The 8,030-nt window shown below is 35.4% G+C and overlaps 1 pseudogene; it reads right to left on the bottom strand.

The window, feature by feature from the left end:
- Window positions 1-4,757: 4,757 nt before the first annotated feature.
- Window positions 4,758-5,629, bottom strand: LOC119533281 (annotated as a pseudogene).
- Window positions 5,630-8,030: the final 2,401 nt, after the last annotated feature.

Genomic DNA, 8,030 nt, shown 5'->3' with positions numbered 1-8,030 from the left:
TTTTTAGTTTTAAAATATTTGTTGTTTTCCCTTTCTATCAAAAACTGATATACCCTTTGGTAAAGTAAAAAATCAATTCCAAAATACACAGCACAGTAAGCAAAAGCCCCTCTGGGCCTATCAATATTAATTTCTGACTTCAAAAGGAAAAAAGAAGAAATGGTTGGGTTGGGCCAAAACTTATAAAGTGTCTCTGAAACTAAAAAATAATAAAAATCTGGGATCAAATTCATAGAAGAAACACCAAATACAATAGAGGGTTAGGGTTTGTTTTGTTTAAACAAAACAGAGAGTGAGTAATAAAGGGATAATAATAATGACTTTATTGCAAATTTAGCACATACTTTACATGTATGGACTTGTTTAATCCTCACAAGAACCCTGTTAAAGATATGGTTACTATCTCTATTTTATAGAAAAGGGAACTGTGACCCAGGGAGGGTAAGTTACTCAGGATCACACAGCTAGTAGGTGATGAAGCTGGGATATGAACTTAGGCTGCTGGTTCTAGAGCTGATGCTCTTACCTAATATTTACTCCACTCTTCTAAGCTATATTATGCTGTACTTGACAGTACTCTACAGTACTCTACTCTATATACTATACAAAGGAAAAGATTAGAATGTCACTGTCTAAGAAAGACAAGTTTCCTTTCTTCCTTTTCAGTCCTTCTTCCTACTTTTTCCCCCTCTTCTTTCTGCATTGACTAGTACTTCAAATTCAGTGTTGGATAGAAGTGGTGATAATGGACATCTTTGTGCTGACTTGTTCTTGACTATGAAGAGAATGCTTCTTCTACTTCACCAGCAAGGAAGGTATTTACTATAGATTGTAGTTAAACATCTTTATGATGAGAGTGTTCTTCCTATTAGTTTACTATGAGATTTGCTTTTGTTTTATTTTGTTCTGACCATGAATAGGTGGTAAATTTAGCTTAATGATTTTCTGTATCTATTGAAAGGATCAGGTTTTTTTTCTTTCCTTCTTTAATACATAAAATAAGATTACTTGTTTCTGATTTTTTTATGAAACTCACCTTGAAAGATGAGATGTCTAGGCCCAGTTTTCACTTTAATTTTATCTCAAATTTTTTTTAGTTGATGTATAATATGAATACAGTAGTAGAAGTGCTGTGCTACATACAGGTTCTCGATGTGAGCTGATATGTCGATCCAATTAATTTCCACAATCTCTCTGGATTTTCAAAGTGACTACCCCTTTGTTTTCAGCATGCAGATCAAGAAACAGAACATCACCAGCCCCCCTGGACAACCTTCTGATGCCCTTGCGGTCACTACCTCCATCTCCAAGGCTATCACTCTCCTGACTTCAAAAAGCATGCATTAGTTTTACTTGCTTTTCTACTTTATATAAATTGAATCAGACAGGATGTACCCTTTTTGTATCTGGCTTCTTTTGCTCACTTTTCTGCTTGCAGGATGAAGCCATAGTGTGGAATGTCAGTGTAGCTTGTTCCTTCTTATTTCTGTGCAGTCTTCCTTTGTGTGATCACTACAATATATTTTTCCATTCCACTGTTGACGGACAGTAGAATTAGTTTCCAGTTTGGGGCTATTAAAAAGAGTGCTATTTTGGACCTTCTACTCTGATCTGCTGTCTTTTTAATGAGAAAGGGAGGCATGTTGGGGGAGTGAATTTTTTTTTTTTTAGTACAGATTGAAGTTTTTAAATTATTTTTGATCTATTAATTTTTTTCTAGTTGATCCTGGGTCAATTTTGTTAGTTTAGGTTTTTTACCCTATCCATTTTATCTAAGCTTTCATATATTTTGGTCTAAAGTTATTCATAACTTTGCATATGATTTTTTTTAATTGAATTCAGTTTTATTGAATTATATTCACATACCATACAATCATCCATGCTGTACAATCAGCTGTTCACAGCACCATCATATAGTCATGCATTCATCACCCCAATCTATTTTTGAACATTTTCCTTCCATCAGAAAGAATCAGAATAAGAATAAAAAATTAAAGTAAAAAGGAATAGCAAAATCATCCCCCCCATCCCACCCTATCTTTCATTCAGTTTTTGTCCCCATTTTTCTACTCATCCATCCATACACTAGATAAAGGGAATGCGATCCACAAGGTTTTTACAATCACACTGTCACCCCTTGTAAGCTACACTGTTATACAGTCATCTTCAAGTCCAGACTACTGGGTTGGAGTTTGATAGTTTCAGGTATTTACTTCTAGCTATTCCAATACATTAAAACCTAAGAGGTGTTATCTATATAGTGCATAAGAATGTCCACCAGAGTGACCTCTCGGCTCCATTTGAAATCTCTCAGCCACTGAAACTTTATTTCGTTTCATTTCGCATACCCTTTTTGGTCAAGAAGATATTCTCAATTCCAATGATGCTGGGCCCAGATTCATCCCTGGAGTCATATCCTACATTGCCAGGGAGATTTACACCCCTGGGAGTTGGGTCCCATGTAGGGGGAAGGGCAGTGAGCTCACCTGCCGAGGTGGCTCAATTAGAGAGGGAGAGAGGGGCCACATCAGAGCAACAAAGAGGTACTCAGGGGGAGACCCTTAGGCACAATTATATGGAAGTCTAGCCTCTCCCTTGCAGTAACAGGCTTCAAAAGGGCAAGTCCTATGACAGAGGGTGCATATGATTTTTAAAACTCAAAAAGCTCTGTAATTAAATTTTTAGCTTTATTATAAATAATTCTAATTTAGATTATTTCACTCTGGCTATTACTTTTGCATCATTTTCTTTTGTTTTTCTATTTTTTTTTTTGACATTCATCTTTATAATTCCCTTCATTATACTTCGTTAGGTGTGTATTTTTTCCATTTTGTTAAATATTTAGCCCATTTATTTTCAGTCTTTCTTGTGTGTGTGTGATTTTAGTCAATGTGACTAATGTTTTACATATTCCTTTTAAGTACCTCTTTGAATACATCTCATAGGCTCAAATATGCAGAGATTTTGCTGACAATCCGAAATATTTTGTAATGTCTATTGTAATTCCCTCTCTGATTAGGAGTTGTTATAGTATGGACTAGACAGTTGCTTATGAAAATCTTTTCCTTTGTCTCCTGGGATCAGAGCTGGTCTTTTTCTCCACCTTCCTTGCAGTTATGTGTGGCTGTGTGCCTGCACTGTAGTCAGTGGAAAGTGACCAGAAGTGATGAACACAGATCTCCAGGCCTGACTCCTAAAAAACTCTCATGTATGATCCTCCATGCTCTTTTCTCTTCCAATGGCTCAGAGACCTTAGAAACGAAGTGTTGAAGATAGCTGAAGAATAAGATTGAAAATGAGCAACTCACCACTCAGAAACATCCATTTGGGGCTTTAATAATTGAGTATGCAGTAAGCTTTTCCCTTGTTTCAACCATTAAACACTGGGGATTTATTTATTACAGCTGCTAGTGTTTCCTTAATTAACACAGTAATATAAGATTGTGTTTTGTTAGTTTTAAAACAATTTAATTATTGGGTTTTTTTCTAATTTAATTGTTTTGTGATCAGAAGATGTTGCTTGTTTGATATCAGTTCTTTGGTTTTTGTTTAAATTTTGTGGCCTGGAATAAAGAGAAGTTTTATAAATGTTTCATGTAAGCTTTAAAAGTCACTATTTTCTCTATTTCTTTGATGCAAAGTTCTCTCTATATACATACATACATACGTATATATTTGATCAAGATTGTTATTTATGCCATTCAAATTTCCTCTAACCTTATTAACTTTTTGGTAGCTTGATTATTCTAGAGAAGTTTCCTTAAATTTTTTCCACTTTAATTGTAAAATTGCATATTTCTCCTTTTAATTCAGTTGTGTTTATTCATATATTTTGAGGCAAGTTTGCTTTATAAATTTATTTTAATGATTGTTTTATCTTCTTGTCACTGAGATTGCTCCCTTTATAGGCTTAATAGTGTTTTTTGTCTCAAATCTATCTCATCTGATATTTATTACTGCTGGGTTAGTATGTTTTTTCCGTAAGATTATTTTTAATTTTGTTGCTCATTTTGCTTTAGGTTCCCCCCTCCCCCAAAATATCATATATCTGAATTGTGTTTCTTTTTTTACCCAGACTAAGAGTCTGTACCTTTTAAATTAATCTCCTTATGCTTATTGTGTTTGTTCACATATTTGGGCTTGTTTTTCCCGTCTTCTTTTCTTTTCACTGTGCTTTCTTTTTCTTCCTTCATGTCCTCTACTGGTCTTTTAATTGCACACACACACATTAGAATAACATGTGGCATATAATGTGATATAAGTATTATAAATCATGATTATTATTATTACTATTATTGTGTTATATAATAATATAATTACTAATCAACTTTTCTTTATTTCATTTTTCCTCTTCTACTGGTTTGGAGGTTATTCTTTTGAATCTGTTTTGTAGTGTTTATCCTTATTTTTGAACAGAGTTTTTTTTTTAGAAAGAGAAAAATTGCTACTTTATTAAAATACTGAGTTTATTTCACATGTATATTTTTGTCTCCCCACCATTTCCATTTGTCTGACCACACTACTACTATGTCCTATCATAACATTCCATACATACTTCAAACCAAGCAAAGGGTGGAGTTCCATCTTTAAAAACTAAACAGGCATTTTGGACAACACATTCTTGGCAAAGGAACCTGGACAACATTTATCAGACATGGTAGGGAAAGTTCTCACTCTGCATTATAAAAAGGACAGCCAGATATTAACTGTTACACAAATGAAATAAGACAGAAAGTTTTAACAAACAGTTTATTTTCTTAGAGAGACTTCCTCCGCTGCCAGACATCTTGAATATCCTCTTAGTCAGTCACCCCAAAGCAATTCTTCATGTGTTTGATGAATTTGGCTTCTGCTTTGGGAAGAGGGCTACCTTTTCTTATACTTGCTTTCATTTTTGCTTTAATGTCTTCTACAGAACTAGGCCCTTTCAGTGTTTTAGGTTTTTTTTTCCTTGTGTTTTGAAGGATTCTTGACCCTTTAATCTTGGTGTTGATGGTTTTGAGTCTTTTTCATTTTGTTTTGATTTCTGTGCATTTTTGGCTGGAGTACCTCATATAGATTTCTTCTCTGGAGCTTTTTCTTCCATTTCCTCATCATCAAAATCATCATCATCTTCATTATCATCTTCATCTTCATCATCGTCATCTTCATCAGCAGCAAGTTTTAGTTTTTTCTGTGGAAACTTGCTACCACTTCCAGGGGCAGATCGCTTTGCAGATATACTTAAGAGTTTCACATCCTCCTCTCTTCATCTTCTGACTCTGCATCTTCCTCCACAGCTACTAAGTGCTGTCCACTAATACGCACAGGCCCTGAACCACACTTCAACCATAAGACCATGGGTGGTGTTATTTCAAAGCCTCCAAGGGAAACCGTTGGCTGTACGGACATTTTCAAAGTTGCCAGTGTTACTTTAATTGGACTGCCTTCATAATTCATTGCCTCTGCTTCAACAATGTGCAATTCATCCTTTGCACCAGCCCCAAACTGACCATTCTTAAAGATAACTGGTGCTCATTTTCATCATTATCCACCTTAAAGTGATAATCTTTGTCAGCCTTTAGTTCACAACTGAAAAGATAGTTTTGGGGCCTCAGGGGCTCTTGTCCATGTCCATCGAATTTTCCATGGGGTGGTGGCACGCACTTAGCGGGGAGACAAGGTGGCTGGAGATAGACAATCACTGTTCCAGAGAACAGTCGCACAGGGTGGAATCACTTAACATATATTTTAACCATAATAAAGTCTAAAGTTAATCAGTATATCTTCCCCCTACTAGAAAATACAAGGGCAAGCTTTAACTATAATTTTCCTCTCCTATTTACAAATTATTGCATCCCATTCTTTCCTGTTGGATTCTATTTTCTTTTTAGCTGAGGAACATTCTTTCACACTTCTTTAAAGTAATGGTCTTTGAGTAGCAAATCCTCTTAATCTTGTGAATCTGAAAATGACTTCATATAACTCATTTTTAAAAAAAAATATAGATTAACTTTTTGTGTGCTAGTAAAATTCTAGGACACAAGCTAAGGATGATAGAGATGATAATAAGGACACTAACAAACTGATAGTGAGCTTGTCTCTTCCAATCACACTTTTTAAAATAAACTTCATTTTTTTAGAACAGTGTTTGATTTACAGAAAAATTGTGAAGATAGTACAGTGAGTGCCCATATACCTCTCACCCAGTTTCCTATATTATTAATCTCTTGCATTAGTATGGAACATCTGTTACGGCTAATGAACCACTATATTGGTACATGATTATTAACTAAAATCCCTACTTTTATTCAGATTTTCTTGTTTTTTTTTTTAAACTAATATCCTTTTTCTGTTCCAGGATCACACATGACATTTAGATGCCATGTCTCCTTAGGCTGGCTGTGTGTGATAGTTTCCCAGACTTTCGTTGTTTTCTTATGACTTTGATGACTTTGAGGCACACTGGTCAGGCATTTTGTAAAATGTCCCTTTATTTGAATTTCTCTAATGTTTTTCTCATGATTAGACTTGGATTGTGGATCTGGGAGAGAAAGACCACATCGCTTCATGTCAAGGGTACTTACATGACTTATCACTGTGGATGTTAACCTTGATTGCCTGGCTGAGATATTCTGTCAGTTTTCTCCACTGTCAGTTTACTTCCCCCTTTCGCACTGTCCTCTTTGGAAGGAAGTTACTATGTACAGACACACTTAAAGTGTGGGGAATTATGATCTCTCTTCTTGAGAGCATAATATCTACATAAATTATTTGGCGTTCGTCTGCATGGGAGATTTATCTCTTTCCTCCATCTATTAATTTATTCAATCATTTATTTATATAAGTATGAATTCATGAATATTTGTTTTATACTTTGGGTTTTATCCAATACCACTTTATATATTTTATTGCTGAGATTGTTCTAGCTTTGGCCATTGGGAGCTCCTTCAGTTGGCTCCTGAGTCCCTTTGACATACTGCCATCAGTATGGGTTTTATTCTCCTTTTTAAGCACTTCCTTACTTACTGGCACTACAAGATGTTCCACACCCATCATCTAAATTTCCTGCCCCAGTTATACGGGCAGCCATTTCTCCAAGGGCCCCTAGTTCCTTTTATTGGAGAACACTATTAGAAAGCAAATTACGGGTGGTAGGTGTGCTTGTCACTACTGGATGTCATTTCTTTTATGCCCACTCAGTTGACAGAGCAAGGAATATATGTGTGTGACTAACCCATGAATGTACTGTTATCTATAAATATTTCTAGATATAACCAACTGTATCTAATAACACTAGACATGAGTTCATGCCGATGTCTCTAACTCTAACCTTCTCTCCTTGCTATATCTATAAACTCCCACTCCAACAGTGAGGAACCTGGCTCCCACCACTGGCCATCCATTTATTTAGTTGTTCAATTCCTATACACATAAAGTAGTATCAGATTTGTTAACCCATACTCCCATGGGATACAATTCTATCAACTGGAATACAGTGCTTCTGTACAGTTTCTTTGGCTTTTAGTCTTGCAGACTCCACTCATTTCCAAAGTTACCTTGGTCAGTGTATTTCCCCCCACTCCTTTCAGTGAGGTTGTTTCATACATTTGTAATATAGTTAGACTGTTTTGTCACAGTCTGTATTTTATCCTGAGATTCCCCCAACATTATAAATGATTGTTTTAAATTTACATATATTGTTTCACTCTTTGTGCTATAAAGTGGGTTTTTTTAAATGGATAGTGTCATGTATCCACAATTACAGTATCATACAGAATAGTTTTACTGCCCCAAATCCCCGTGCTCCACCTATTCAACCTTTCCTCTGATCCCCCCAAATCCATTAATCTTTTTACTGTCTGTATGATTTTGCCTTTTCCAGAATGTCATGTGGTAGGAATCCTGTAGTTTATAGCCATTTTGTACTGGCTTCTTTCTCTTAGAAATATGCAATTAAGGTTTCATGGCAATTAAGGTTTCATGGCTTGATAGCTCATTCTTTGTATTGCTGAATAGTACTCCATTGCATGTATTTACTACAGTTTGTT

The sequence above is a fragment of the Choloepus didactylus genome, chromosome 4 (assembly GCF_015220235.1).
Source record: "Choloepus didactylus isolate mChoDid1 chromosome 4, mChoDid1.pri, whole genome shotgun sequence".
NCBI classification, from domain to species: domain Eukaryota; kingdom Metazoa; phylum Chordata; class Mammalia; order Pilosa; family Megalonychidae; genus Choloepus; species Choloepus didactylus.
Note: the sequence above shows the minus strand (reverse complement) of the source record. Positions and strands in the feature narration are given on the sequence as shown.